We start from the raw sequence: 22,644 nt of genomic DNA on the forward strand, positions 1-22,644 counted from the left end.
ACTCCAAGTGCCCAAGCATCCGTCTCTTCCATTTGTCTGCCAGGATGCCGGCCCCAGTCTGCCTCCCAGTAGGACTCTCCCCCTGCCGGCTTCCCTTTGGGCCACTTCTGTGGTCCCCACTACAGGCTTCAGGGCTCACAGATCTGTATAGTCCAGCTCTGTGTCCACTGAGCCCTGATTTTTAAAAAAAAAAAATTTAATGTTTATTTTTTTTTTTTTAATTTTTTTTTTCAATGTTTATTTATTTTTGGGACAGAGAGAGACAGAGCATGAACGGGGGAGGGGCAGAGAGAGAGGGAGACACAGAATCGGAAACAGGCTCCAGGCTCTGAGCCATCAGCCCAGAGCCCGACGCGGGGCTCGAACTCACGGACCGAGAGATCGTGACCTGGCTGAAGTCGGACGCTTAACCGACTGCGCCACCCAGGCGCCCCAATGTTTATTTATTTTTGAGAGAGAGAGAGAGAGGGACATTGCATGAGCAGGGGAGGGGCAGAGAGAGGGAGACACAGAATCCAAAGTAGGCTCCAGGCTCTGAGCTGTCAGCACAGAGCCCAACGTGGGGCTCGAATTCACACACCATGAGATCATGACCTGAGCCAAAGTCGGACACTCAGCCGACTGAGCCCCCCAGGTGCCCCTGACTGAGCCCTGATTAAGTCATAGGTCACACCCCTGTGGACCTTCCGCTGGCTGCTGGTTGCTTTGGCACTGACCCCAACAAGAGTACGTTGTGGAATGGGGGTGCTGCTCTTCTCATGTTGCTGATCGAGTATCTGGGGCCCAGAGGGGCGTCACACAATTAGTAAGGGTAGAGCTGGGGTTAGGCCAGCTCTCCTGGCCTTGGACCACTGTCACACTCTCCCTGATGCGCAGCCCCTGGGTCCATGCCCAGCGTCCTCCCTGCAGCCAGGCAGAGATGACCCTGGCCTCAGGCTCTCTCCCCAACCATCCTCGAGGGATGGCTCCTCTCCTGGGGTGTGGGGCTTGCTCCCTGGGGGAGGGACACGGAGCTCCTGTCTTCCACGGCCCCCAGGCAGCAGGGAGGACGATCATTCCCCGTCCGCCTTCACCTCCTCAGTCCTGGGAGGGCTGACTTCATTTTCCCTTGAACAGCCACCTCCTTGGGGGCAGAACCACAGTCTTCCCACACCCCCCACCGGGCCACTCGCCGCTTCAGTGATGAAGTCAGACGTGAGACCAGGAGTAGCTGCCCTTACATCCTCTGCACATACGCACGCATGTACACACACACACACACACACACACACACACACACCCTCATGCGTGCACACACTTACACACGCTCATGCATACACACACACACTTGCAAATTACTTTCACACACGTTAACCTCTGCAGCCTTCCTGTAATCAGTATACGGACATCAGGAAACAGATGGCTCACTTACTCTTGAGCCAGGTAATAGAATTTTCTGGAAACACAGAGACTGGAAACCGATGGAAGTTGTCTGTGAAAGGCTCTTCCCCTCAAGTTTTTTTCAGGCTTTCTGAATCTTCCATGGCCTTAAGGTGGGAGGATGCCGTGCAGGGAAGCTCCCTGTCCCCTGAAACAGACAGAGACCTCCTGTGGGACCGAGCCCTTCTCCAGACACCCAGGTCCCTGCCCACAGCCAGTGATCCAGCGGGAGACAGACAGGCAGTGTGGGGGCTGTGGCAGGGATGGGCCGTCTGGGAGCAGGCAGCTGTGGACCAGGTGGCCAGGGAAGGTGGTGTCAAAGACGAAGGTGGCAGCAAAGCTCTGGAGGAATGTTCTGGCACCTGTGCATGCAGAGGCCTGATCCAGGACCCGGTGCAGTACAGGGGAGCAGGAAGGAGCTGGTCTGGCTACAGCAAGGGGCAAGTGGCAGACGAACTGAAAAGGAATGGTGGGGTGTCTCTGGCCCCGCAGCCTTGTCTACCCGGGAGTCCACGGGCGCTGCGGGGCCCCTCTCCCACCCCGGCCCCCTCCGCCCCGCCTCTCAGGGCTGCAGCAGGTCGCGGCGGTTCAGAGTGTCCGAGGGACCCGCACGTCCACGGCTGCTCTGTGGGGCCAGCCCCGTCTCTGGCTTTTGCAATCTGTCCTTCGGAGTCAACTTTCCCTTGTAAGGATTTTCCCTTTTACTTGTTTGGTTCATCTGCCAGCTTCTTATCGCTTTGAAGCTGCTCTTGTATGATCCAGCTGTTCTGGCCTGCTGTTTTCCTCCCTCTCGGGCCTCACGGGGGAGACTGAGAGCAGTGGACACCCCACCACTGCTTCCTTGTGGCCTCCACTGCCCATCTGCTTGCGCGGCAGAGCCCCGGGGCCCTGGAGCTGAAACCTAAAGCGCTGACGGGGCTCAGAGTCGTTCTCCAAGCTTGCTCTAGCCAGAGGCTTCGAACCACACGGTGGGGAGGCGCCTGCACCCCCACTCCCCATGCGTGCAGGTGCACACACACACACATACGCCTGTTGTCCCGTGAAGAAAACTGTCCACATACAGGAGTGAGCCTCCCGGCACCGGCTGACCCAGCGTCGCCCTCCAAGCCACCCTTAGGGCCAGTGCAAGACGCCTTCTGAGGCTCGTTCTGACCCCGGGGACCTGGGCGCTGGAAAGCAGGTGCCACAGACCCGGGCTTCTGGTCCCCCGTGATGGTCGGCTTAGGTGTGTGCTTCCCCTTCAGCATCCATGAGTGAGCGCTGCCATCTGTCCACCTGCCTCATCCAGGCATTGCTTCTGCTGGACAGCTCTTCACTGGGTGTGCAAGCATTCTAGAAAATTCTTTGAGTTCCATTGGCCGTTGGGCCCTGGGTAATCAGAGATGATGAGGCTGGCCTTGCAAGGCAGACAGGTTGCACAGAGGTGGGCAGATTCCTCGGAGGGGTGAGGACCCCGCCCTCCCATCCTCCTGCTGGCCCGCTTTGCTGTCACACACGCCCCGCTCACCTTGTGCTCCCTTCCCTCTTGCTTTCTGCCCCCCTGCTCACTGGACTTTGGATGCATTTTATTTTTTTTCCCTTCTTGCCAACCTGTCACCCTGGTCACTGCCCTCTACCCAGCACCTCCCCCAATATATTTTCATCTGAAGTTTTCTGCGAGTGTAAACCTCCAATGTTCTACTTTAGTGTGTGTTAATATTCGTATTCTTAGGGACACAAAAACCCCAAAGCAAAAGAACACCCAACAGCGGCAGGTGCCGGGGGAAATTGGGACCCTGTGGCCAGGTCTGCCTGTCCACCCTGCCCAGAGCTCGCTGAATCACAACTCCGAGCAAGACGCTCGAAGCGTGCCCCCGAACTTTAGTTCAAAGCACACCTAGTTTGGAGTCTGCTACATCATGGACCTATGGAAGTAGGAAATCCCTCGGGTAGCATCTGGCCTGAGCCCCTTGTTTTAAGAGAAGACCATAGTGGTTCAGAGAGGGACAGGACCGGCCCAAGGTCACACAGCCAGTTGATAAGCCTGGTAAGACCTGGCAGAAAGTTTCTTGGCTTCTGTTCTGGCTGGTTAAGCGTGGCAAGCGTTTAACCCAAGCCCGTGTCTTTGGCTGCAAACCAGAGAATGTAACCCAGATAGTCATGAAGGGTGTGATTTACACGCCCTTCTGAGCATCCAGAGGAGCACAGCAATCTGAGCTAAGCATTTGCTGTGTGTTAGTACCGTCATGCCTCACCTTGTCTGAAGAAGCCCCCTTCCCCAGCCCAGTTGGCTCAGTGGGTACCCAGCAAGGATGCCTTCCAGGCCACGCTCCGTGCACAGGGCTCCACGCTCCAGCCCAGCCCCAGCCGTCAGAGTCTTTCAAGAAGTTGAACTAAGCACAGCAACTGAATCAGACGAACCTGAGCCTGGGGCCCCGAGATCCCACAGATGCAGATGAGGGGATGTCTCCATGCATTAAACCGCGGGTTTTCAGTCACGTCCCCCGCCCCACAGTAATCCTCTGTGCCCCCAGGGGCCTCTCATTGTCCCTTCATCAGCCCACACTGAAGGGAGGCCCTGGGGTTTCAGGGGCTGGACGAGACCAGGGCTGGGGAAGAGGTGGGTACGTGAGAGGCAGGCTAGGCTCCAGACGATGGGATGCAGGGTCCCACGTCCTTAAAAGGGTGACAGGGGCCCCAGCAGCGCCGGGAAGGGACTGACACTGAATGTCAAGATGGCATAGGGTGACGACCCCGGCCCTGGTACCGCCCTTCAGCCCAGACACACTGGCCTGTCGCCCCACCCAGATCCCCCCAGACACCTGTATTCACTTCCTAGCGCTCCCATAACGAGTGACTGCAAGCTGGCGGACTTAATACAGTAGATACTCTGTCACATTTCTGGAGGCCACGAGTCTGAAACCAAGGTGTCTGCAGGGACACGCTTCCTCTGAAAGCTTTAGGGGAGGATCTTTCCCGGCCTCTTCCAGCTTCTGGTGGCCCTGGGTGTCGTTGGCTTATAGCTGCACTGCTCCAAACTCTGCCTCCATTGTCTCATACACTCACACACACACACACACACACACACACACACACACTCACGCCCAGAGCCTCTGTGTCTCTCCTCTGCTCCTCACGAGGACACCACCATTGGGTTTAGGGCTTACATGACCTCATTCCTTCTGCAAAGGCCCTACTTCCAAATAAGTGCACATTCTGAGGTTCTGGGTGGATGTAAATTTGGGAGGGGACACGACTCGACCCACTACAACCCCCACACGCTCTGAAGAAAGAAGGGCCCTGTGCAACTTGAGCGGCCCTGGTGTGTGAAGACAAAGTTTGCTTCATGACTGAGATGGCCTCAACAGAGCGGCCGAGGACTTCCTGACGAGCCAGGCCAGGGGTGTCCACACTGCCTTCTGTTGTCTCAAGTCCGGGCAGAGATGCTGCGGGGCAAGCCAGCGTCCGCAGGGAAACGGGGTGGGGGGGTCTGTGGGGAAAGGCAATGGGCAGGAGCACGGAGCAGGGGTGGGGCCTTGGAGAGAGCGGCTGCCAGCCTGTCTTCCTGTCCCCGTGATGTGTGGCCTCCCCACAGACTGGCTATCCCTCCAGAGCCCTCTCTTCACTGGTGCTGGTTTGCGTGCTGTATAGACATCTGTGCTTCTGTTGGCCCCAAACCCCAGGTTTCCCTTCCCCACTGTGGTCCTTCTGGTTGAGCGGGGCTGGCCCAATGTCACCTGCCACTTCTCTGCACACTGGTTGTCCACTCAGGAGTGGACCCAAGGGCAGGGTCGGGCCAAATCAGAGTCAGATCGGGCGCTGCGTGGGCACTGAGATTGCTGAATGGCAGAATGACCTATGGAGTGACCTTGCCACCTTGTGGGGGAAGCCCCGCCGCACAGTGAAAGGGTCTGGAGGAAAGCCGAGTGCAGAAAGACAGACGCGTGCGGTGGCATCATTTGAGCCGTTGGGTCCAGATGAACTTTGGACACCTTAGTCTCAAGAGCCAGCGCATTCACCTATAAGCCAGCCTGAGTGGCATTCTTACGCTCACCGGCCACGCCTGTGCCCCCCGCCAGCCCTGGCCACGGGCAGGACAAAGTTTCCCAGGAGGTGTGTCCGACTCAGTACCGGGTCTACACCCAAAGCCCTGTCCACACTCAGTCCCCAGGGGTCATGGCTGTGCGCGGGGCGGAGGCCAGAGACGAGGTCCCAAATGAGACCAGGAGGAGCTAGGAGCCAGGTGCCCCATACAGATGGCCAAGACCACGTCTGTGTTCTAGACCCTGGGCCACCGGGTCCGTCCCACCATCGCTGTGGAAGAACCGGGCTATGCACACACTTCCCAAGGAGTCTAGGCTCCTTGGTCACCCCAGCCCCTGCACCTGCGCCCTCCCTTGTTAGGCAGCGGCTAGAAGGACTGGTTCGGGGAAATGAGGGATTGAGCTTGGGGGCCCACATAGAAGAGAAGACCCCCTTTGCAAGTGGACAGACACCAAGGATGAAGGAAGCCCCCCAGTGGGCCTAGACCTGGCGTGGGGGCCACACGGGCCCAGGGGACACCTAGAACAAGGCAGGCCCTCTCTTGGCCTCACTTTGCTCACCCATAAAATGAGGCATTGGAATAGACCTCGCTCAAGGGCCTTCCACCTCCCGTGTTCTGGAAACCACGGGAAATAGAACTGGCCTGTAAGCAAGCACCAGTGGGCCCCCCGGAGACCCGGCTTCCCCTTCTGGAATCCCATTGCTGTCTTCAGTTCTCTTCCTAGAGACTCGGTGTTCTCTTTGTGAGGGGGGGGGGGTTGGGCTTTTTAAACGACACGACCGTGTTTCTCTCTTTAACACAGGAAGACACAGTAAAGGAATTCAAAGAGATGATTACCCTTCCAGAATGCCCCTGTTGACATTTTCCAAAATGAAGTCACGCCCGCAGCCGGAAAGAACCTGCAGAGGAAGAGGTAAGTGGTGAAAGCCGACAGCCCCCGGCCCCCTCCCCGCCCGAGTCCTCACCGCCAGCCACAGAACACGCAGGGGCTCGGGCTCGCGGCCTGCACCCCACACCCCCGAACAGGCCCTTCACCCCCCCCCCGCCCCCAGGCCTTGGTGTCTTCATCCGCAAAGGGGGCCAAAAGGTAATACCCACCTCCCGGGCCTTCGAAGGACCCGGTGAGTTATGGGCACACGCGTACCTGGAGGAGGGCTCCCGACAGGTACCAGCAGTTCTGGCGAATTCGCCCACGGAGCGCATCACCGTCTATTTCTAACCCTTTTTTAAAAGCAAGATGTATCAGACTTTGGCATCTCGCTTTCTTTGCCTTGTTTATTTTAGAGCTCCGTCCATCCCAGCGCATGTGGGCAGACATAACGCCCTCTTGATTAGGAGCCTTCGGATCCAAGGGCCCACCCTCCCCCGGTCACCGATACCACGGGACAGGGGAGTTAGAGGCCTAGAAGTGTCGATTCCGGCCCAAGCTGTGTACGCACTTTCGGTTTGGCCGGATTTACACTTCCATCGACGAGGATGAACGTCCCATCTCCGAAAACCCGCTAGCCCTGGGACCGCTGTGGTCTGGGCAGTTTCCAGTCTGGCCCGAGGTCGCCACCTCGGGGACAGCCTGGCAAGGCATCGCAGGACCACAGAGCCACAGTGATGCGGCAGAGACACAGAAACGGGGAGTGGGCTCCAGGGCTGAGGGACGTCTCAGGGACCCCGGGGGGAGGGGCAGGAGCCACAGCGGCAGCCGGTTCCTCGGTGACCCTCAGGCCCTGCCTGGTATTCGTCTCCCAGGACATTTGATAGAATGAATGCCGGCCTTTTGGCCGGGACGTTATCAGCCAGCTTTTCCCTCTGCAGCCCCGGGGCTGGCTGGGACGCCCGCCTCGGCCCCTTTCGGGGGAGGGGGTGCCTGCGGAGACAGCCCGTTGTGTGGCCTCCTCAGCAGGTCTGGCTCTGACCTCAGAGAGCCGGTAACTCGTGGAAACAGCCAGATGCCATTCTGAGCCAAGCCCAGCGGGGCTGCTGCCGGGCCAACCCAGGTCATCCATCCGAGTGACCACAAAACAACGAAGCCCATCTTCCCCTGCACCATTACTGGCCTAGAGAAGGTTCCAGAAGAGAGGCTGCAAACCTGTTTCCAGTGAAAGTGGCACCGCCGGGTGAGGAGACAGCCTCCAGGGGGACAAGGCAACTCGCTGGGAAAGATGGACATTCAGCACACTGCTGAGGACATTCACGTGCCTGGTCTCATCATCTGCCTGAAAGGGTTCGGGCCACAACCACCAAGCTCAGCCATGTCCATGGCTTTGCAGACGCTGTTCCCTGTGCTCTTCCTGCTGTCTCCATCCCACCTGGCCCTCTGGGGCCCTTTGCTCCCTCCTATGGTCACCGAGCCACGGGCCCCATCGTGCCCTACCTTTTGTCTCCTCATCCCCACCCCAGCACCCACATTGCGAGCCTCTAGAGGTCACTGGTCATGTCTTTCCATTTCTGTGTCTCTTTAGCCCCAAGTAGTCGCGCAAGCTGGCAGGGATTCAGGAGGACGAAGAGGGATGTTTGCAACAGTGCCCCCCCCCCCTTGCCTCTGAGTCCTGGGCCGGCCGCAGGGCTGGGGTTTTGCACCTCAGTTTCCTGATCTATAAAAAGAGGTGTGGGGATGGCAGGTACCAAAGGCCCCTCCAATTCTGTTGTTTGTGGGTTTTCTCATGGAGGAAGCTGGAGGGTGGGAGAGGCCGGGGGAGGCCCAGAGAGCCCCCCACTCTGTTCCCCTCATGCAGTGAAGGGGCAGCTTCGTCCACAGCGGCCAGGGCCGTTCCCGGGCTCCACGGTGTCCCAGGGAAGGCAGCAGAAGTGGGCGGGAGGGCATGGGAGGACAGGCTTTCACTGACCATCCAGCCCAGCAAAGCTAGAAACCGTCAAAAAGTAAAAATTCCATTTGTAAACAAGATCGAATTATTTGATTGTGAAACCAGTGTCCGTGGAATTTAAAATAATTTAATATGAAACAATATCATTTGAAATGCTGGCCAGCCAAGGACCTGGGGGCAGTCGGGGTTGGGGGGGGGGGGGGCTGGCCTCCTGTGGCCAGACACGTGGAACCCAGCCTCCGGGGATAACAACGAGCCACCGGTCAACAGGCAAGGTTGAGAGTCCAGTGCGTGGCAAGCCCCGACCGGGCCCGAGGCCACCAGCCTGGGCCTCCCGTCCTCCCGGAGTTCACAGTGACGGGCAAGCAAGACGCCAGCGATTTCCAAAGCAGTGCCAGAGAGCAGGGTGGGTGTGGCTAGGTGGCACACAGTCCGAGCCAAAAGGGAGGCCCAGGTGGCCCTCCCTGGGCCCCAGCCGGCGTCGTCAGGCAGGCTCCAGGCCGTCCCCGTATTGTGGTGAGGAACTGAGGACAACATCCTCCAAGCACGGGCAGCAGGAGAGGGGTGTTCAGACTAGAAATGATGACCACTTGTGACCCCAGCTCCGCGTGACCTGTGGCCAGCAAGCCGCTCCCAAGCCTCTGTTTTGTCTTCTGTGGAATGGGAACAATCCCGGCCCCCACTCCCCGGTGGCAGTGAGGATCAGATATCATTCCCGCGTGTTCCCCTGAAAGCTGGCGTGCCCGACGGACGGGGCACTCCACGGAGAAGGTGTGATGTGGCTGGCACTGTCGATGGATGCCTGCAGAGGTGAGGCGGGTGGGAGCCAGCTGCCCCGGACGCCTCTGTGGGCTGTGCACCCGGCTGACTCTGGACCCCAGCTGCGGCGGCCGCTGGCACTTTGCGGGAGGCTGGGGCGGGCAGGGCCCCGCAGATCCCGGAACAGCAGCGCCCCGCTTCCCTGCATCCCGCCTCGACGTAAACACGGTTGGGAACATTTCAGGACTGCGACAGCAAGAAAAACAAACCCGGGGAACCCAGACAACGAGCGCAAATGCTAACTTTCATGTCACATCCAGAAACCACGTGTTCATCGGGCCACCTGTGGGCTTGTGGCTCAGCGGGGAGGTGCAGGGTTGTTGTGTTTAGAAACCAAGCTAGGGGTACAGCTGCGGGCGCCACCTCCCTCCGTCCTCCCAGACACGGCCCTTGAGGCCGCCTGGACGTCGGCGTGGGGATGGGCACCCATGCCTCTGGCTCTTAAGTCGCCTGGGAGTCAGTGGAGCGGGGGTGGGGGGAGGGTCCTGTCACTGCGGGCACCACCTTGGGCACCTCTCCGTGCTCAGCGGGGTCTGGCAAAGGCCTGAGGTCACCTGGCCAGTGAGTGGCAGACTTAGAACTCACACCAGGACCCCCGACTCCCCAGACACACTCTCTTCCCGCTACCCCCGGCTGACCGGCCACCATCCTGCTCATGCAAACCGACTACCTATGGGCTTGGGGAGGGCTCCAGATCCCTCCTACCCTTTGAGACAGCGATGCTGAGAAGTGTTATTTTTATTCGTCCCCAAGCCTTGCCAGATTACATTGTCAAGGCCAGCACTTTGGAGATATTCCCTTGGTTTCGCAACTCACGCAGTGACTAACACATGTTACATTTTGAAAACCTCTCTTGGTAAAAATTTAAGCTGACTTGTAAATACATAAAAGTCTCGATGTTAATGGGGTGCATGATTTCTCGGTGGCTGTTTTGTAATCCCAAGATTCCAAAGGGATGTGGAATTCTATAAAAATGGAGAACGAGAACCCTCCCAGAGCCGCCCTTTGGAACCATCACTACGGGCAGCGGAACAGCCCTTACATCTGTCCGTCGTTACAGAAGTTACAAAATCACTTCCCGTTTCCTGCCCCTGGCAGGGCAGGACACTTCCGGGGGGTGGTCCGAGCAGGGACAGCAGAGAAGCCCGGAGCAGAGGATCGGGGTCCCTCCACGGGGCAGGAGCGCACGCAGGTAAGTAGGGTGCGGGGCACCGCTTAGCTGAGCTGCCGAGATGTCAAGTCTCGCCGAGCAGGACTCCATCCCGGCCTCACGCCCCTCTGCAGCCTGGGCCACCCACACCCACGCTGTGCCCGTCACACCCACAGCCCCTGCTCCCACGTCCCGGCTCCCTCACTCTGCACCCAGCTCAGCTGATTGCACCAGACCGGTCCCCACCCGGGACAGTCCTCGCCTAGGCTGGACGGGCGGCTCTCTGTCCGAGCATCCGAACTAGGACGTGAAACGGCAGTGGGGCAGTTGGCACTGGGACAACGTGATCTTCCTGCCTGTGCCGGGACCATGGGACACGCTGGCTTTGGCATGCGAAGGTGACAGGGAGAGGAGGAAGCGAGGAGAAAAGTCGAGAATGGTGAGGGAGAGGCCGCCCGCCGTGACAGGCTCCGTAAGGAGTGGGCCCAGGGCTGCCCCGGTGATGACGGGCTCAGCTCGGTGCCCAGAGCATGGGCAGTGCCTCCCAGCCCCACCAGCACCTCCCTCGCACCCCCAATTTATTGCCCTAGAGGATAACGCTTATCAGCCTACAGTTACCCCGCTTCTCGTTTCGTTCCCCCGTTCCGTGTCGGTCTCCGCGCTGGACTGTAGACTCCGTGCCTTAAGTGGCCTGTCTGGCTGGCTCCCCGCCATATCAGCAGAGCCCAGCCCAGTGTCTGGGCACAGCGGGCACTTCATAATCACTTGTTGAGTTCACGCACCTCTGAGAGAACCGGGGAGCCAGCCTCCTCCACTGCACCCCCATGGGTCGGTTTCACCCCTTCGAGAAGTCCAACCAGACACAAGAGCGGCTTCGCTCCTTCCGTGACCTCAGACAGGCAATATGGGGGTGGGGGAGGCGACTCCCTAATCAGCAGAACGCTCACCTGGGCCATGCAAGGGCCAGGAAGCGGCCGCGAAAGTCGAGACACGTTTATGATGCAATAAACTCCAGGATGAACACTGGTCTTCTTCCAAGTTCGGGGCCATTCTGTCTGGGTTCCTCCGGGGCCCTCCCCACGTCCCACCCCACCCCCCCAAGCTGCCTGCCAAGCCCAGGGATTCGGGCCATCAAGACACCGTGTTCTTGATGCTGTGGACCACCCCCCCAGCCCAGGCCCTCTCGGCCAGCATTCCGGCGACCTGGGCGTTTGCAATCCCATAAGCTAAAAAGCGTGTCCAGCCAAAGATAAAACGTCGAGAGGGTGCTTTCTGAAGAAACGTTCGACGCTGCGGAAGAACTCGGTTCGGGAGGTGCCAAACAGGCTTCTTTTTTGCGCTACCTAAGTGGGCTGGATGCAGTCCCAGCTCTCGAGACACACACGTGGGCGGGAAAAGGGGTAGGGCACAGACCCTGAGACGGTCACCGTGCGGTGCGATTGGGACACGTCACAAAAATGGCAGTGTGCCCCAGGCCCAGGATGGAAAGACTGGCTGTAAATGGGGGATCATCGAGGGGTCCCCAAAGGAAGGAAATTTCCATTGTCTCTTGTCATTTTAACTCAGCATCTCTAGAATACCTGTTATATTAGAGCCGGCTCGGTCCTTAATGGAATTACTCAGCCTTCGGTAATAACGAGCCTGTCTAGGTCATGTGGGGAAGCGCTTTTAAGTTATTCTTTTTTATTATGGCAACGACTCACAACGCTTGAAAAGACATTTTCCTTAATTCAATTACCAAGTGAGCTAAATGCATTTGCTGGAGATAATTAAGAATCTTTATAAATATAAAACAATTATCCCATCAAAATACAGTGCTCGGTGTTATTATTCAAGCTGGCTTTTCCATCAAGCGCCCTCCTTTCAAAGCCCAAAGCGCTGCAGGCCTGCCTTTGCTAATCTTCCCAGGGGAAGCTGCCGGTGTCCAGGCCTTTCACCACGACGCGGGCGTTGGCCCCCCGTCTACGTCACCCCCTGACCACGAACTGGACCGCGGCCGAAGCTCCGCCCGGCAGAGCAGGTTATCGAAAAACGATATGGACCAGACAAGACAACCATGCAGAGTTCGTTGCCCAGCTCGGATGCTGGAACGGAGAGAGAACATCGATGGGAAAACCAGGGAAATCCAAATCCAGTCTGGAGTCAAGTTAACAATGGACCGATGTCGGCTGGTTGGTAATGGCATCGTGCTGCAGTAACACACAGCGTTAGCCACAGGGAAACTGGCCGGGGGGTGCACGGGAACTCCGTACTGTCTCTGCAACTTCTCCATAAATCTGAAATTGTTCTACGGTGGACAGTTTATTCAAAAAAACCAAGGGGCGCCTGGGTGGCGCAGTCGGTTAAGCGTCCGACTTCAGCCAGGTCACGATCTCGCGGTCCGTGAGTTCGAGCCCCGCGTCGGGCTCTGGGCTGATGGCTCGGAGCCTGGAGCCTGTTTCCGATTCTGTGTCTCCCTCTCTCTCTGCCCCTCCCCCGTTCATGCTCTGTCTCTCTCTGTCCCAAAAATAAATAAACGTTGAAAAAAAAAAAAAAAAAACCAAGACCGCGGTGGGACCGACTGCATAAGCAGAAGGGCAGATCACTACTGCTCAGTACTTCCCATCTTTAGAAGCCTGTCTTGGGCGCCCCCCCACCCCCAACTACAGGCAGGAACAGCAATGTTACGTCATGCGTGGGGGCTGGGAAAAGGGGAGCGCCCTTCAATGGAGTTGTGTTTGAGGTCAGGTGCCCCAGACGCACCAGTCACACGCCCTTCCTAGACCTCCCGAGGACCTGGGCGGGCTCTGGGGGAGCCAGGCCGAGTTAAAATCCCTCCGAGCTGCGTTGTGACTTTCGTGGCCACACCATAATAATACCCATATTTAAAATTTTCTTTGGGGCGCCTGGGTGGCTCAGCGTCCGACTTCAGCTCAGGTCACGATCTCATGGTCCGTGAGTTCGGGCCCCACGTCGGGCTCTGTGCTGACAGCTCGGAGCCTGGAGCCTGCTTCTTTGGATTCTGTGTCTCCCTTTTTCTCTGCCCCTCCCCTGCTCACGTTCTGCCTCTCTGTCTCTGTCTCTCTCAAAAATAAACATTTAAAAAAATAATAAACAAAAATAATATAAAATTTTTTTCTTTTATAAACCTTCAAATACTTCGCCATGTTTCTGCTTTAAGCAAAATCCAATAGAGGTGCACCAGCCCCTAAGAGAATCGTGTTGGGACAGACATTGTCGCGCCGTGCCCGCCACACCTAATGGAGAAGCAGGGTCCCCAGGCCACACTTCCCAGCTAAGTGACCTGGAACAACTCACTTAACCAGAGCACCTTCGATCCCTCGTGTGGGCGCTGGGGGTAATGAGGGCTGCTGTGCGGGCTTTGATGAGGACGGCCTGAGTTCATCGGTGTGACAGCGCTAATGCGAGCCTGGCCCCCAGCGGGAGATCGATAAGGAAAAGCCGGCTTCTGTGAAACATCCTAGCTGTCTGAGCAAGACAACAGTATTTCCATCTTCTAAACGTTCCCAAGAGAGCCTCGGCAGGAGTCTGCCGACATGACCTCTTGATTACCCTCCGCAAGTGCTCTCGTTACCTGAAACTGGAAGCACTTGAAAGGCATCCGGCCCCCACCACCTCGCCCTGAGCTCTCTGCGCCCCCTGGCCCCCCACTTACCACCCGAGGCGTGCACGCTGGGTGTCCCCGGACGGCCGCCTCCCGGCCCTTTCTGGATCTCATTCTCCTAGCCGGGGGCTCAGGTTCCCTCACTGCACTAAACACAAGGGAGGGTGTTTACGAACGGGATCTGACCCAAGTCCAGGCTCAACCCAGAATTTCCCTGTTTGCTTTTGCTTCTCCTGGGTGCACTGGCAGGACGGCCCGGGGACTCGAGCCATCGCGATGACAGTCTCGGTGTGGGCGTCCGGGCTGACCTCCCAGTCCTCCGGGCCGCTTCTGCTGAGGGCTCAGACAGGCTTGTCATGTTAGGTAACCGCCAGGGCTGAGCCTGCAGGAGAGACTGCATCCCTGGCGCTCCTGCGAGTGTTTTCCCGGTTTGTTTAGCTTGGGAAGTTAGGCAAGAGCAGGTAGAAAAACTCTGGGTCAAACACGAGCCGTTGCAAGAAACTGACTCACGCTTTACCAACAGCATTATTCATCCTCTTTCCTCTAGCGGGCCATTCACGTATTCATTTATTCGGCAAATATTTATGGAGCGGCCAACATGTGTCTCTGGGTCCACTCACACCCCAACCTCACATCCTTACAGACCCGGTCAAAGGTTGCCCCCTCCGGGAAGCCCGCACCGGGACTCTTTGCCAGACACCATCCCTCTCCGTCCCAAGGAAGGTCAGCGGAAGGAGCTGGCCGTGGGGTCAGACGGGCCGGCTGAGAAGCAAGGCTCCAGGACCCCCCCCCCCCCATGTGTGTCCCCAGGCAGGTTACTGAAGCTTTCTGCCTCTTTCCTCATCTATAACGTAATATGAATACTTACCTCCTACAATGAATGCCTGGGGATGCTACATAAAAGGCAGTAAACGTCGTTTGCAAAATGCAACTTAGCTTGTGGAAAGAAGAGGAGTCGGGCGCCTGGGTGGCTCAGTCCGTTAAGCCCCCAACTTCAGCTCAGGTCGTGATCTCACCGTTCGTGAGTTCGAGCCCCGCGTCGGGCTCTGCGCTGACAGCTCAGAGCTAGTTCCCCCCCTCCCCGATTCAGTGTTCCTCCCTTCAGGCACAGATGAACAGGTTCCCTGCCCCTTCTTAATTAGCCTGTCCTTGTGACTGGTTCTGGCCAAAAGGTGCTGAGAAAGAGAGATGTGAGCCGCTTCTAGACTAAAGCAATCAACAGCCCATGCCAGACTCTCCAGGGCCGTCTCTCCTCCCAGTCCCTCGGTGCCCATGGATGCCGTGCACCCAGATAGCAGAGCTGGGTTGAGATTGAGGAAACCTAGATCATTGAGTTACTCTGTGGCAGACAGTTGCCTGGAGAGTTGCTCAGATTCCCTGCAAACTTTGTAAGAGCTTCAAGAACAAGAAATAAGTCTCTGTTAGGTTGAACCAGTAAGAGGGACTATTTGTTACTGAAGCAGAACATAGGCTACCCCGACTAATACACCTGGCAAAAAGAGATAGCAAGCAGGGTAACAAGGTAACTTGTTCATCACTATTGGGGCCTAGGCGGAGAAAACTAATCTCTTCTGAGAATTCATATCCGCAGTCCTTACTTCACAAGAGTTGGGGGGTGGGGGGTTGGATTTACACCATCTTTGTGATCCAGGAAATCCCAAACTGTAAAATCAACTTAAAGATATTTCTGATAAGGTCCAGTTAGTGGAAACAAACTCAAATCCCCCTCAACCTGACCTCATAGGATTCCCACAAATACAGACCCACTGAACAGGAAATCACGATCCCAAGTTAGAACCCCCAAATTCAACAAATAAATGCAATTACTGAGTAGGAAACTTAAATAAACTTTTTCTTAGTGTTTCAAGAACTGAAATCAAGAAACCGAACAATGGGCAGTTAGCAAAGTACTTTCAAAAAAGACCAAATAGGGGCGCCTGGGTGGCGCAGTCGGTTAAGCGTCCGACTTCAGCCAGGTCACGATCTCGCGGTCCGGGAGTTCGAGCCCCGCGTCGGGCTCTGGGCTGATGGCTCAGAGCCTGGAGCCTGTTTCCGATTCTGTGTCTCCCTCTCTCTCTGCCCCTCCCCCGTTCATGCTCTGTCTCTCTCTGTCCCAAAAATAAATAAACGTTGAAAAAAAAATTTAAAAAAAAAAAAAAAAAAAAGACCAAATAAACTTGAAAAAGAACCGAAACAACTGGCTATGAAAATCTTGTTAATAATATTAAGCCCTCAGGGCACCTGAGTGGCTTAGTCAGTTAAGTGTCTGATTTCGGCTCAGGTCATGATCTCACAGTTCATGGGTTCGGGCCCCACGTCAGGCTCTGTGCTGACAGCTCGGAACCTGGAGCCTGCTTGGGATTCTGTGTCTCCTTCTCTTTCTACCCTTCCCCCACTTGTGCTCTCTCTCTCCCTGTCTCTCAAAACTAAATAAATGTTTTTAAAAAAGTATTAAAGAAAAGAAAAGAGCATGCAGAAGGATCTCAGGTATGTGTGTGGTGGGAGAGGTTGGGGCAGAGTGTAGTAGCTACTAAAATGTGAGGGAAGGTCTCACTGAGAAGGTGAAAGCTGGGCAAAGCCTTGAAGTAAGGGAGGGAGGGAGCGGAACAGAGTATGGAGGGAGAGCAAGCCAGGCAGGGGGAACGACTAGCAGATTAGTCATTTGCGTATCTTCTTCTGTGGAGTAGCTGCTCAAAGCTTTTTCTGATGAGGCACTGTTTGTCTTATCCCAGAGTTGCAAAAATGTTCTTATTTATTCTGATAAAGTCCTTTATCATGTGGGTGTATTGCAAACCTGTGCTCGCAGGCTGTGTTTCATCTGTTCACTTTCTTAACAGGTTCCTTGAAATACAGATGCTGTTCATTTTGATGACCACCATTTGGCCAAGTTTTACTTTTATGTTTTTGGTTGTTTGGGTCTTATTAAGAAACCTTCGCCTACCCCAAGGTCACAAATATTTTTTCTAGTTTTTCTAGAAGTTTTATATTTTTTGGCCTTTATGTTTAGGACTGTGATCCCTTTCAAGTTAATTTTTGTGTATGATGTGAGGTAGGGGTTGAGGTTTATATTTTTTATATATGGATATCCCACTGTTGCACCAACATTTGTGTTAAAGATTTTGCTTTTCCCAATGATTTGCCTTGGCCCTTCTTTAAAAAATCAATTGGTCATATATACATGGATCCATTTCTGGGTTCTCTATTCTATTCCATTGATCTAGATATCTATCCTTAGGTCAATATCATACTATTGCTTTAAAATAGGTCTTAAAATTCAATAGTCTAAATCCTCCCACTTTGTTCTTTTTTGAAAATTGCTTTGGCTATTCTAGGTCTTTTGCATTTCCATTTAAATTTTAGGATCACCTTGGGGCGCCTGGGTGGCGCAGTCGGTTAAGCGTCCGACTTCAGCTCAGGTCACGATCTCACGGTCCGGGAGTTCGAGCCCCGCGTCGGGCTCTGGGCTGATGGCTCAGAGCCTGGAGCCTGTTTCCGATTCTGTGTCTCCCTCTCTCTCTGCCCCTGCCCCGTTCATGCTCTGTCTCTCTCTGTCCCAAAAATAAATAAACGTTGAAAAAAAAAATAAGAAAAAAAAATAAATTTTAGGATCACCTTGTCAATTTCTACAAAAAAGACAGGCTGTAATTGTAATTGGGATTATGTCGAATCTATAGCTCATTGAAGACAGGATTGAGGGGCACCTGGGTGGCTCAGTCAGTTGAGTGTCAGACTCTTGATTTCAGCTCGGGTCATGATCCCAGGGTCATGGGATCAAGCCCTGCATTGGGCTCTGTGCTGAGCATGAAGCCTACTTAGGATTCTCTCTCTTTCCCCCACCTCTGCCCCTCTCCCCTGCTCTCTCTCGCTCAAATTAAAAAAAAAAAAAAAGACAGAATTGAAATCTAATAATATTGAGTCTCTGGATGCATGAACATGGTGTATCTCTTTATTTCTTTACGCCACGTTTAATCTCTCCCAGGATTGCTTTATAAATTTTGGCATATAGTCTTGTATATATTTTGTGAAGTAAATCCCTAGGCATTTCATACATTTTATGCTATTGTAAATGGTATTATTTTTAAGCTTTTTTATTTTGAGATAATTTTAAAATATCAGAAGAGTTGCTAAAAGAGTACAGCAAGTTGCCATATAACCTTCACTCACCTTCCCTTAATGTTAATACCTAAATCATGGTACAATTTTGAAAACTGAGACATTAACATTGGTATGATACTCTTTACTAAACTACAGACTTTGTGTAGATTTTACCAATTTTTCCACTAGCGTTCTTTTTGACTCCAAGATCCCATATCGTATTTACTTGACACATCTCCTTAGTCTCCTACAATCTGTGACAGTTGTTCAGTATTCCTGTCTTTCATCACTTGACACTTTCGAAGAGTAATGGTTAGGTGTTTTGTAGACTGCCCCTCAAGCTAGCTTTGTCTGATGTTTCCCCATGATTATTTGAGGTTAAGCATTATCAAGAAGAACATCACTGGGGTGATATGCATCATAGTGGGTAGTTCATAATCACTTGGAGATTCTTGCATGGTACTATACTATTTTTTCTTTTCATTAGTAAGTTTGGGGTGGGAGACACTTTGAGACTAAGCAAATACTCTGTTTCTTCTTAAACTTTTGCCCACTAATTTTAACATCTACTAGTGCATCTTGCCTCCATTACTTCTGTGGAATTATAATGGTGATTCTTCTGTTACCCTCATTCCTTTGACAGTTAGCTGGAATTCTCTAAGTTGTTGCTCCCTTTCTCCCATGTATGCGGTTATCCCATTATTAATTTTATCAGCATGGACTAACAGACATTTACTTTATTCTTTGAATTATACTTCAGAATTGCCATTGTTTATTCCACTGCTTAAATTGTTCTAGCTTTGGCCATTGGAAGCTCTCTCAGATTGGCTCCAATAGCCTTTCAACATTCCCCCATCCTTTTGCTTTTTACATGATTATATAATGTCATCCCATGATGCCATTCATATGATTGGCATTTGATTATATGATTCATTTGTAGTAAAGTACTTTTTAATTTTGATTACCCAATGTTCTTTGCTAGTTTATAGTATATATATAGTCTGTATACTATATATATTCACATATATATGCTACATATAAATACGCAATTGACTTTTGTATATTAAAAATGGGTTTCTTTTATTTTTTGAGAGAGAGAGAGAGAGAGAGAGAGGGAGAGAAAGAGAGAGAGAGCACATGCTCAAGTGGGGCAGAGGGAAGCAAAGAGAGAATCCCAAGCAGTCCCCACTCCCAGCACAGAGCTTGATCCCACAACCCTGAGATCATGACCTGGGCTGAAACCAAGAGTGCGGCACTTGATCAACTGAGCCACCCAGGTGCCCCTAAAATGGGTTTCTTGTAGGCAACATATAGTTGGGCCTTGTTTTTGTATCCAGTGTCACAATCTCTGCCTTTTATTGGAGTATTTAGACCTTTATGGTTTAGACGTTTACCTAATACAATTATCAGCATCGCTGGGTTTAATTCTAACATATTTGTATCTGTTTTCTATTTGTCCCATCGGTTCCTTTTTCCCTTTCTTCTTCCTTCTTTGGGATTAATTTTCATTCTATCTTCCCCACTAATATCTAATAAACTATATCTCTTTGTTCTAATTTTTAGGAGTTGCTCCGGGATTCAAAATATGCATATTTAACTTCTCAGAGTCTAGTTCCAAATGTTACACAAGGTCACGTGTGACACAAGTATCCTGAAGCAACATGCTTCATTCCAACTCTCCTGTCCATTGTGCTATGGTTGCCATAGATTATATTTTTCTCTCTTTTTTTTTAATGTTTATTTATCTTTGAGAGAGAGAGAGACAGAGCATGAGCGGGGAAGGGAAGAGAGAGGGAGACAGAATCCAAAGCAGGCTCCAGGCTCCCAGCTGTCAGCACAGAGCCCGACACGGGGCTCGAACCCACAAACCTGGAGATCATGACCTGAGCCGAAGTTGGATGTTTAACCGACTGAGCCACCCAGGAGCCCCACTTCTACTTCTCAATATGCAAAATGTTACCTTGTTGATATTTGGTATTAAGTAGGCAATTGTCTCTTAAGGAAATTAAAAGTTGAAAACTATTTTAATAAGTTTTTTAAATACATATAGCAGAATAATGTGAAAGATTTCATGGACAATAGCAATTTATGCCCCATATATGTTTTCATATGTTTATGTTTAATATACAAAATGTGTAGAAGGATCCACACCAGACATTATTTCCTTTGGGGAACAGGTCAGAAGGGTTTATTTTTATTAAGGTTCTATTTGTATTTGGATGGAATGAGAATATATGACACCTATAATGTCAATATATTTAATCAAGTTTTTATTTTATTTTTAATAACATTTATGAGCCACCAGAATGCCACAAACATAACTGCAAACAATTACTCTTAAAGTGGGCTTTTGTTTGTTAAAAAAAATTTTTTTACATTTACCTATGTATGTTCCAATTCCATTTCCAATACTCTTCACCACTTTTTGTAAATCCAGCTTTCCACCTGACATCATTTTCTTTCTTCTTGAAGAACTTTCTTTCACATTTCTTGTAGTGCCATTCTGTTGGTGTCTTAAAAAAGATATTGCCTTCATTTCTGAAAGATATTTTTGCAGAGTAATAGAAGTCTAGATTAACGGCTTCTTTCACTATTTTAAAGACGTCACCCCGTTGACTCCTGGCTTGCATTGTTTCCAAAAAGAATACCGCTGTCATTTTTGTATTGTCCCCTCTGCATGTCTCATTCTTCTCTGGCTGCTTTTGGGATTTCCTCTCTAACTCTGCTTTCTGAAAATTCACCGTGATGTGTGTTGGTGTGGCTCTCTTTGTATTTATCCTACTTGGGACTTATTGAACTTGTCGGATTTGCAGAGTTAGAGTTCCCGTCAAATTTGGACGTGGTGTCTCAGCTGGGCCTCCTGGAAAGAGCACTTCTGTCATTGAGTAGAAGAGCCAACCGGTATGTTTTACCGAGCTGGATAACCACGCTGCTCAGAATGCTGTCCAGGAGCCTGAACAGGTGCTTAAGGCTCAGTGTTAATGGTGCTGTGGTTGGGATGGAGTCGGGTGAGACTCTGTGAGGTCCTCTCCATTACTTGGAGAGTTAGGACAGCATTGCCACTGCCTCTGGGCACAGTTGTGGTGATGGCTACGCCACACGGTGGCCCGGATGCAGGAAGCCACACGAGTCCTTTGGAAAAGAGGTGCGGTTCGAGCTTGGGGAATGGGCGTCTCAATCAGACCCATCTTCCCTGGATGCTGTGGACACACCACGGCCACACGGGCAGGAGAAAGCTCAGCACGTAGGAGGAAGAGTCTGCGTTGTCTCTGGGGTCTCCCTCCCCATGGAAGCTAGATCTGTTGGTGCACACAAGCGCCTCCCTGACAAGCTAGCATGGCCAAGCACTTGGCTTCTCCCGGTCCCCTTGGTGTCCATTCCCAACACTACATTTGCTGCTGCCCATTTCCCTCTCCCAAGCGTTGGCCCAAATGTGGAACTCAACCCCTTGTCTTTCCATAAGAAACCACATATGGACGGCCCGTGTCTGAGCGCAGTCTCTACCGAAGGTTGGAGGGGAGGGGCTCTTCCATCATGGCCATGAGGACACCAGGACTCAGACCTTCCTCGGCCCTTCCCGTCCCCTTTCCTGCCAGACCCCCAGAACCCCGCACTCTTTTCCTTGCCTGGAGTTCCCCCGCCTTGAGGGTCACCCTCCCCTCCAAGGGACTTACCCAAGAATTTTCCTCCCCAAAGACACAGAGCTGGAAGGCAGGTGAGCAAAGAGGTACTCCCCCCAGGTGCAGAATTCAAGGAGGCACCAAAAATTCCGTGATGAAGACAAGCCACCTTTCGTGTGATATTTTTAAAGTCGAACGTGACGCAAATACAACCCAACCACCAAACAATAAGCCGCCCGGTTCAAAAACGGGCAAAGGACTTGAACAGACAGTGCCGCGAAGAAGTTACAGAAATGACCGAACAGCCCCTGAAAAGATGCTCAGCCTCATTAGTCGCCAGGGAAAGTGCAAAGCAAAGTCAGTAAGATACCACTGCACAACCACTGGAATGGATAGAAGAAAACAGTCACTTAAAAATGGAGAATAACAAATGTTGGCGAGGATGTGGAGGAACCGGAAGCCACTACACCACCGGTGGGCATGCAAAATGGCGCAAAGCGGTGGTTCCTTGAAAAACTAAACATAAAGGGGCGCCTGCGTGGTTGAGCCAGTGAGCGCCTGACTCTTGGTTTCAGCACAAGTCATGATCTCGTGGTTCATGGGATCGAGTCCCAAGGTGGAATTCTCTCTCTCTCTCTCTCTCTCTCCCTCTCTCTCTGGCCCTCCTCCACTCATGCTCTCTGTCTCTCTCTCTCTCAAAATAAATACTTTTTAAAAAATAATGAAACATAGAATTGTCCTATAATCCAGGAGTGCCACTTCTGAGGATATACTCAAAATGATTGAGGGGGGGAAAAAAGCAACCTTAAATACCCATATTCACAGCAGCACTATTCACAAGAGACAAAGTGCAAATCAACCCAAGCTTCCCTCAGGCAGATGAATGGATACACGAGATGGAATATTATTCAGTCATAAAAAGGAGGGAGTTCCGACACCTGCTACACATGGATGAGCCTGGAGGACGTTATGCTGAGTGACACGGGCAGTCACAAAAGAACATCGTGTGACTCCATTCACACAAGGTGTCTAGAGTATGCAAACTCGTGAAGACGGAAAGCAGCATGGGGGGACCAGGGTCCGGGGAGGGGCAA

The 22,644-nt window shown here is 52.7% G+C and overlaps 2 long non-coding RNA genes across 5 annotated transcripts in view; one reads left to right on the forward strand and one right to left on the reverse strand.

Moving 5' to 3' along the window:
• LOC123584331 overlaps positions 1-22,644 on the forward strand; it is a 32,855-nt gene that overhangs the window by 5,081 nt on the left and 5,130 nt on the right. For 2 of the 3 annotated variants that reach the window (XR_006705353.1, XR_006705352.1), the window contains exons 2-3: positions 6,246-6,356; positions 7,338-7,554. This is a non-coding gene — a long non-coding RNA (uncharacterized LOC123584331). Of the gene's footprint in view, positions 1-6,245; positions 6,357-7,337; positions 8,341-22,644 lie in introns of those variants that run through there. The other variant, XR_006705351.1, reaches the window with a different exon arrangement.
• Positions 1,350-6,062, reverse strand: LOC123584332. Of its 2 annotated transcripts, none has more exons than XR_006705355.1 (2): positions 6,003-6,062; positions 1,350-1,567 (listed from the first exon to the last, which is right to left on the reverse strand). It is a non-coding gene; the product is annotated as an uncharacterized LOC123584332 (long non-coding RNA). The 2 variants fall into 2 exon arrangements; XR_006705354.1 differs by lacking the exon at positions 6,003-6,062 and adding an exon at positions 1,782-2,430.

This window comes from Leopardus geoffroyi, chromosome B3 (assembly GCF_018350155.1).
Source record: "Leopardus geoffroyi isolate Oge1 chromosome B3, O.geoffroyi_Oge1_pat1.0, whole genome shotgun sequence".
In the NCBI taxonomy this organism is placed as follows: domain Eukaryota; kingdom Metazoa; phylum Chordata; class Mammalia; order Carnivora; family Felidae; genus Leopardus; species Leopardus geoffroyi.